Here is a 9222-nt window from a genome sequence, read left to right as displayed (position 1 = left end):
TTACTCTTTCATCTCCTTGGGAAGCTGAGGAAGATGAATTAAGCTCCTGCTCAAAAAGGGCTTGCCTAAAGCAAGTTGTGATCTGTAAAACAAGCTTCTTTTATTTCCAAAAGGCTTCTAATTGAGAAAACAGTGTTAGATTTCATTCTCGTCTCTCTCCTCTTTTTTCTCTCTTCTTTCTCTCCCAACACACTATACCCCCCGCCCCCCACACACACACTTCCTTCTATCTTATTTGAAAGAAGTACTTACTCTTCTCATTAATTTAGGAAAGAAACTCCGAGCCAGGTGTGTGGGACAACAACCAGACCTTCCTGCATGAAGGACTATCACCCAGCAGCTGGAGGGCAGTTGGTGGAAGCCCTTCAGTTGCCATTTCCTTCAGCAGTTGCCTCACTCATTTGCAGAGAGTGCCCATGCCTAAGATCCCTTGCCCATCACAAAGTACCCTCACTCAGGGATGGGCAGACCCAGCCCTCTTGGCTCAACTCAGGACAAATCTTCAGCATCCCCTTCCAGCTCCAAGAGTGCCCATGGAATCTTCCAAAACTGCCGTAGGGCAGGCATTACACTTCAGCTTCTCCCTCTGCCTCATGTTGCTTTCTTCTCCCTCTTCCCTGGGTGTTAACCTCAAGAATACTTCACAATAAATATGCTAACCACCAAACCATCACAGAATCTGATTCCCAGCAAATGCAACCTGCAATAGGATTGCTATGAGAACCAAGTCAAATGTGCATGAAATTCCTGCAGAATCTCTGAAACGGAACCAACAGAAAGGTATAAATAACGATGACCACTGGTTGAGTACTGTGGTAGGCACTTTAATAAGCCTTTTATAATTCTCACCAAAACTGCAAGATAGATATTTTCTCCTTATTTTCAAGTGAGAAAACTGATCTAACAGAGGTCCACATTTTGGCTCAGGTCACCCAGCTAAGTGTCCATAACCAGGACTGGCCCTGGGATCTTTGGGGCTACACTTCATTCTCCTGCCTCATCACCTATGACAACCTCATCTTGATTGAGAGAGCTTCTTGACTGCATGTCATCTATGAACTTGTGAGCCATGACTTTAAGAGACAAGAGTATTAAGATGGGACATAAAAGTTGCCTCCAACTGGGGGTGGGGGAGCCGTGCATTTGATAACATCCAGTGCAAAGTTCAGCTTCTGCCTCCTAGCTGTGCCAGGAAGTGCTTCCTGCTAAGAACAGAGAAAGGTTATCAAGTCTATTAACCTCAGTGACTAAATGGGGACCCAGATGCTCTCCTTGAAAATAAAATCCTCCCCAACAGATGGTCAGGTTTAACAAGTCAGTATTGAGACTGAAGCTTCCAAGCAGCTCATCTGTACAAAAGCAGAACCAAAGAGAACCAAAAAACTGCAGCCAGCCCAGTTGGGGCTTAGATATGAATACCGGGAGTGGCCTGCAACTAAAAGGGGCACCTTTCACCAATGCCAGGGTCTGTGAGGTAGACCAGATGGCTTTATTACCTGACCAAAGGAGCCCTGACTTGGTGACCAGAGACTGTCTCATGTGAGACAATCCTGCAGGAAGACATAATTCACTGTTTTTTTTTAAATTTTTCATTGCAGCTTAGTTGCTTTACTGTGCTGTGACAGTTTATAACGCACAGCCAAGTCAATCAGCTGCATGTACACACATATCCCCTCTCTTTTGGATTTCCTTCCCAATTAGGTCATCACGGAAAATGGAGTAGAGTTCTCTGTGCTATACAGTAGGTTCTCCTCGGTTATCTATTTTTATAGAGTATCAACGGGTCGGTGGTAAAGCAGGAGACACAGGAGACGCAGATTTGATCCCTGGGTTGGAAGGATCCCCTGGAGGAGGAAATGGCAACCCACTCCAGCATTCTTGCCTGGACAATCCCATGGACAGAGGAGCCTGGTGGGCTACAGTCCATGGCGTCGCAAAGAATCGAATATGACTGAGTGAGTGAGAACAGCATCTTGGTTTGCAGGAAATACTTTCAGTTCTCTTTCGTACCTGCCAGAGGAATGCATCAACTATTCATAGGTCTTCATAGATCTGTCAAAACTCATCTTGCCCAGGCTTAGAGACTGACTCCCTTACGGATGGTCTTGGTCAGTCAGAGGCGAAAGCCATCACAGCATCGATGCAGCTAGGAGCGGCAACAGGGAAAGGCCACAGTCCCAGTCTCAGACGGTCCTGGACTAGAGCCCCGTGGCCTCTGAACCGCCTCCCAGAGGTCAGTAGTCTCTGAACCTCCTCCCATGTTTTAACATGGGTTGAAATATCCGCAGATGTTGAATAATGATGGCTATGTCAGAAGTTAAATTCACAAAGTATATGTCACACTTATCAGTTCTGAATGTTGGGTGGTTTTAAACTTTCAGCCTCAAGAACATGATACTCAAAGTCAAGGGTAGGAAGAATGGCCATAGGTCCCTTTACCCATCTGACAAAGGGTGGGGGGTGGAGGGGTCAGCATCACTTGGTAGTCTCAGAAACTCTCTCCATAACGAGGAACAATTTTCAGCCTGAAATAGAAAGATGGAGGTATGGATTTGAGCGATATAAACTTGGTTGGAATCCCAGCTCCCTTATTTGCCAGTTTTATGGCTTTGGGTTAAGTCACTTAATCTTTCTGACATCACAGTCTTTATCAGTAAAGTGGGGTCCCTTCATATTTGCTTTGCAGAAAAAAATAATAATGGATTTCATGCCATACATTACACACCAGGCAATTCACTGCACAGAGCATTCCTCACTCAGTGGCAGCTTTGAGCACTGCAGTGCTTGATTTATAGCACAAGCGTGCATGCATGCCCAGTCACTTCAGTCATGTCCAACTCTTTGTAATCCTATGGATTGTAGCTCCCCCCAGGCTCCTCTGTCCATGGGATTCTCCAGGCAAGAATACTGGAGTGGGTTGCCATGCCCTCCTCCAGGGGATCATCCCAACCCAGCAATTGAACCTGAGTCTCTAGGGTCTTCCTGCATTGGCCAGTGGATTCTTTACCCACTGAGCTACCTGGGAATAATACTATTAATACTATCTTCCAAGCTAAGCACTTTACTCATATTATGTTTTTCTTTCAAGAGCTCTAAAAAGAAATTCTGTTAATAGATGAGAAAACTCAGGCTTACAGGATATAGTAGCTTAGCAAATGTTGCAGAAATGAGAATGAATATATTCAGGCAGATTTTTCTGCTGAGTACTTAAAACAGTGCTTGTCAAACACTAACGTGCACATGAATTGAATCACCTGAAGACTGCATTCAATGCTCATTCTGGCTCAGTAGGCCTGGGTGGGATGAAAGGTCTACCTGTCCAGGTAGGACCAGGTGGTGCTAATGTGCCTGGGCTGCGGCAGCAGGAGTGTAAAAAGCGGTCCTGGTGTTGCTGAAGCTCAGCCTCTGTACTCGGGTGCCAGGTTAAATCTTGGAGACAGAGTTTGGGGTGAAGTAAAAAAGAATAGCTTTATTGCTTTGCCAGGCAAAGGAGGACACAGTCGGCTAATGCCCTCAAGATTGTATGTCTCACGCTGGAGCTGGTAGGGAGCAATCATAAGCAGGTTCAAGAAGCAGGGCGTGGTCAAATCATGGATGTTCTTCTGATTGGTTGGTGGGGAGGTGACTGGGAGTCAGCATCTTCAACCTTCTGGTTCCAACCCACCTGGCGGGGAGGAGGTCTATGCGCTTGTGAGCAGCATACAGTTAAAGTCTCCTCCTGGTGGGGGTTTTGGTATCTGCAAAACAACTCAAAGGAGAAAGCTCAGAGTATCATCTATAGTCCTTGAGGAAGGGTTACAGGTCCTTGACTTTGTTTAATGGCTCAAGTATTATTATTTTATCTTGTTTGACTGTTTTCCTTTCTTTCTGCATTTTCTCACTTCTCTGATTAAACCTAATCTTTGACTAAAGTATTTCTACATCCAAAAGGCAGGTGGAGGACAGGAGTGGGGAGGTCTATTCTGGGAAGGTCTTATAGGGTCGTGCTCAGTACAGTGGTGGCTGTCGAGAAGTAGGGATTCCCAGGTGACTCAGCAGTAAAAATCCGCCTGCCAGTGCAAGAGGCAAAGGAGACTTGGGTTCAGTCCTCGGGTCCAGAAGATCCCCTGGAGAAGGAAATGGCAATCCACTCCAGTATTCTTGCCTGGGAAATCCCATGGACAGAGGAACCTGGCAAACTATAGTTCATGGGGTTGCAAAAGTATCAGACACGACTTAGCAGCTGAGCATACATACATAAGTAAGAAATAATTGTTTTTTGCTGCCCCGCAATTGGCCTTAGAGGGAATGAAGTTGACTTGAGCAAATAAACAGTCTCATAGCTGCTCAAATTAACTAGCCAGTTCACTGCCACGTTTTTAACAATGCCAAAAAAATGCCAACATTTGGAACTTCAGTGAAATAATGAGGATTCATACTCCCAACTGGTAAAAATAAGTAAAGGCTGCAAGTTTTTATGACCTTGCATGCAAGCGTGCTCAGCCAGTCAGTCTTTTCCAACTCTTTACAACCCCATGGACTGTAGCCCACCAGGCTCCTCTGTCCATGGAATTCTCCAGGCAAGAACACTGGAGTGGGTTGCCATTTCCCTCTCCAGGGGATCTTCCTGACCCGGGGATTGAACCTGTGTCTTCTGTGGCTCCTGCATCGGTTGGTGGATTCCTTACCACTGAGCTACCTGCAAAGCCACTTTCATGAACTTAGATGCTTGTAACTTCTCAATGTAACCCCCAGAGACTGAGCTGACTGATCAATTTACTTTCAACTAGTTGAAAGTACACATACCTCCCTCAGAAGCTACAGTGATCCTCACTTCTTTTTACAAGTTCGATTTTGTATTATTGAAATCTCAAAGATTCTTAACTTCCTCAGCAGAGACCCTGTGGCCCCAGAGAGTACAAAAGTGTTCCCCTGAGTCCCAGAAAGCCCTAGAAAACCCCCCAAGCAACTTGAAATTCTGCCAGCTATTTCAGACAGTAATAAAACTTGGTGCTGCAGAGCAGCAATGGAAACGCAGATATAGAGAACAGATTTATGGACGAGGGCAAGGGAAAGGAGGGAGAGGGGAGACGGATGGAGAGATAGCTGTAAGCATATACACTAACATATATAAACAGACAGCCAGTGGATATTTGCTCTATGACTCAGGGAACTCAAAGTGGGGCTCTGTGACAGCCTAGAGGGGTGGGAAAGTGCCAGAAGTGGGATGGAGATTTAAGAGGGAGGGGACATATGTACACCTACGGTTAATTCACATTGATGTATGACGGTGGCTCAGATGGTAAAGAATCTACCCTCAGTACAGGAGAGCGGGGTTCAATTCCTGGGTCGGGAAGTTACCCTGGAGAAGGAAATGGCAACCCACTCCAGCATTCTTGCCTGGTGAATCCCATGGACAGAAGAGCCTAGCGGGCTACAGTCCATGGGGTCACAGAGAATCGGACACGACTGAGCAACTTCCACGTGACAAAAATCAAACCAATATTTTAAAACTATCATCAAAAAAAAAAAAAAAAAAGAGTGATGAAAACCAGGAAAAGGTTTTTAAAACATTAGCTTTGATAGGGATGTCCTTCTGCACTGAAACATAAAAAACCATTTATGGTTTTCCCCACCATATGGTTCTTTCCCAGCATTTCCCACCCCACCCCTAGATGCATTTCTGTGGTTTCAGTTTTAATAACGTTATTAGGGCAAGTTCATGGGCCTGCGACACAGTTGAGGTCACACTACCCAGCCAAACAAACCAAAGCTTGGAGTTTGGAGCAGAGAAAGGATTATTGCAGGGCCATACAAGAAGAATGGCTTCTGACCCCCTCCCCCTCAAATCCTGAAATCTCAAAGGTGTTCTGCAAAGAATTTTTAACACATTATTAACCAGGGGGTTTTGGCAGAAACTAATGCCACAGCCGGTGATTTGTTATGAAGTGAATGTTGTTGCTTGACAGCAATAAACCTTCCTCTGCTCCAAACTCCAAGTTTTGGTTTGTTTGGCTAGGTAGTTTGGCCTCAACTATGTATCAGGCACTTGAACTTGCAGTAACAACATTATCAAAACTGAAACTACAGAAATGCATCTCCGGGTAGGGAGCGCTCCAAAGAGCTTGGGTAACAAAGGATGAATTAACACATCTCTGGTCAATAATGTGTTAGAAAGGCCAAGTGAGGGAAGGAGACTGCAGGGTGTGCGATCAGCTCGTGTACAGATCCCTGATCAGCTGATGGTGAGGGAACAGGGCCCTGTCACAGGGGTTAACATCATCAGTCCTGAGGCTCCAGGGGGCCACATGCTCCTGGTCATCATGCAGTTAACATTTTCCATCTGGTGGGGGCTTTAGCATCTGTAAAACAACTCAGGAAGTGTGCATGAGATGCTGTTCTCCAGGTTCTTTGGAGAGGAGCTGCAGCAGAAGATAAGTGGGAGGAGTCTGTCCTGCTTGGTTACAATTAGATGCCCCTGTGACTTTATGGCTCTGAATTCAGAAATGTCTTAGGTTGAGAGGGGACAGAGGCAGGCAAAGCATCGGTTTTGCTGATACAGATCTAACGGGCCAGGCTTGGCTCTGGACTGTTAGCAGCTCCTCACCTCTGGATTTCAGCTGAGGCTGAAACAGTGAGGAGCTGAGCAGACTGGTACTGCCTCCTGATTTCCAGATCCCAGCGGAGGCACCTGACGTACCACAGCAGGCACCTCCTGCGGACTCAGCTCTTTGCTGTTGGCCAGGAATCAATCCTGGGGACCTGGCTTCTCAGACTGACAATGACTTTGTTGACACTAGATTCTCTGTGTTAAATCCCCCCTTTTAAGATGCCAGAATAGCTTCTGTTATCTTCAACTAAGCAATGATCCAAGTAAGGGTCCAGAGAAGGAGCCATAAATAAGCAACTAGGATCTCACGCTGCATACTAAACACTTAGGAGTAGTTCTCACTTTTAAGCAATAATTCAGACTGCATTTTTTTTAATAGAATGTATTCTTGGCCTATCTTTAGTTTGTTCTTTGTAATAGACACATCATAGAACTATTTCTGTACTAAGAATATGAAGAACTATGAAACTAGGCAAACAAAGCTACAGAAATGTGTTTCAGGGGGCTCCAAGAAGCTCCAGTTCTTTACATCTTAGCACAGAAAGAATTCAGTATGGAATTGGCAGAGGAAGTATGGAATTTGGAAGAGGCAAAGTGATGGATAAGAAGGGATTTATTAAAAATAGGACTCTTGTGAGGTTTATGAGCAGGCAGGCAGGAAGGTGATACTCTGAGAACTTGGTGGGCTGCAGTTTTATATTCAAAGGAAAAGTAGGGAGGGAAGGAAGACTACCTTCTTCCTCATGCTTGAATGGATGTCACGCTTCCATCATCAGCTCCTCCTCCATGTCAGGCAGGAAAGTTGTCTTGCCCCTGTATAGTCAAACTGGGATTGTCATGGTTCCACAAAAATGAGCAAAAAGGCGGTATATGCACTAAAGTATGGTAAATCATCTCAGGTTTCAGCTTAATGTCACCCTTTTCCTTATATTTTTGTTTTTCATGTTCACAGAGGAATGTGTCCTAGGAATCGTGAACTTGCTGAGCTCATTGGGCAGGTTGTGGGTTTCATCCCACCTTTGTTTTATTGTTTGAGGACTTGTCCCGTGGTTCTTCTGTTGCATGACCTTGTTGCTAAGCGAGTCTGCTTGGCTTTGTAGTTAAGCAAACCTGCTTTCTTGAGTGATCATTAACTTACAGGGTCTCCCATACTTCTTCCTTTGCTTATGATCCCTCTGGGATTAGCTATTTAATCACCTACTTTTCCCCTTTACTCTGCCCCTATCACTAACATGGTGCTAACTGGCACCTAACAATTGGCCACCGCTTGGGGCACGTGTGAGGCCTTATGTAGACTGTGGGAAAGTCACAGTAGAACCTTGAGATGAGATGCTGTGACGCCCGAGGGTAGGGGTAGCCAAGGAGGAAGAGGGCAAGTCAGCTGGGAAGTTGTGTCCCGTGAAGAATAACATCCTTGTAGCGCTGGTGTGTTTCCGTGTGCATGGTAGGTCACTCCCGTCTCACAGGTAAGGGTGGCATTGCATTGCATGAGACAATGAAGCAGAATTCATAAACCGATGTCCTACAGGCTAGACCAGCCTCTCGGAATCATTTAGTTTGGCCAAAATTGTGTTTTAAGAAACTTGAACCCATGCTGGAAAATGAGAGTACATTTTAGAATATGGATCTCTAGTTTTGCTTGACAATAAGAAAGTCCGACAACGCTGTGGGACTCCAGGGCACAAAAGCTTTTCTGTGTCCCTCATTTCTTTATTACAGGAAATAGGCTTCACTCAGTCTCCATAAGTTCCAAAGGGCAGGTTCGAGCCGCTGTTAATCAGGGATGGAAGGGGTGCAGAGACAAGGCAGGCACAGCCAAGAAACAGTAGTGCTGCCCTGTTTGCCCTCAAAGGAGGCGCATAACAATATCCGTGAGCTGTTTCGCAGGTACTGAAACCCCCATTAGGTAAGAGAAGTTAATCGTCTGCTGCCCACAAGTACTAGGCCCCAGACCAGTTGGAAGCAGATCCTTGATGATGCTGACTCCTAATTACTTCCCCACCAACCCAACAGAAAAATGTCCATGAGCTGTCCACACCCTCCTCTTTGAACCATTATTGTAAAACTCCTCACTTCCCCCTCCGGGTTGGGACACAGTTTTGAGGGCATTAGTCGACCGTGGCCACCTTTTCTTGGCAAAGCAACAAAGATATTCTTTTATACTTCACCCAAAACTCTGTCTCTGAGATTTAATTTGGTGTCAGGGCACAGAGGCCAGATTCGAGTAGAATACTTTCCCATGTGGCAGTGAGCAACTGGAGCTGAATCCAAGGAGTTCCCTCTCTTGACCCCTTAGTCACCCCAGCCACAAAAATCACACTGAATCGTGCTCATCTCTGTGTTCGCCTATCTTTCCACTGGACTGTGAGGTGAGGCTGGTTTTTTTTTTTTTTTTAACACCTGTGTTCCTCCCACCCTGATTTACACATCATCTACCAATTAAAACATTAATATGTTTTTATGGAGTGAATGAATAAGTATAGGGAGTCATGTTATCTACTTTTACTTATGTTAAATAACATTTATTGAATTCCTGCTCTACCCCAGGCACTAGGAGCTTTTCAGACACCTGTCAATCAGGCAGTAAACCCACTATAGCCATGGTCCAGAGTAGTCAGGGAAGCGAGAGGAAG

The sequence above is a fragment of the Cervus elaphus genome, chromosome 32, assembly GCF_910594005.1.
Source record: "Cervus elaphus chromosome 32, mCerEla1.1, whole genome shotgun sequence".
Lineage (NCBI taxonomy): Eukaryota > Metazoa > Chordata > Mammalia > Artiodactyla > Cervidae > Cervus > Cervus elaphus.
Note: the sequence above shows the minus strand (reverse complement) of the source record.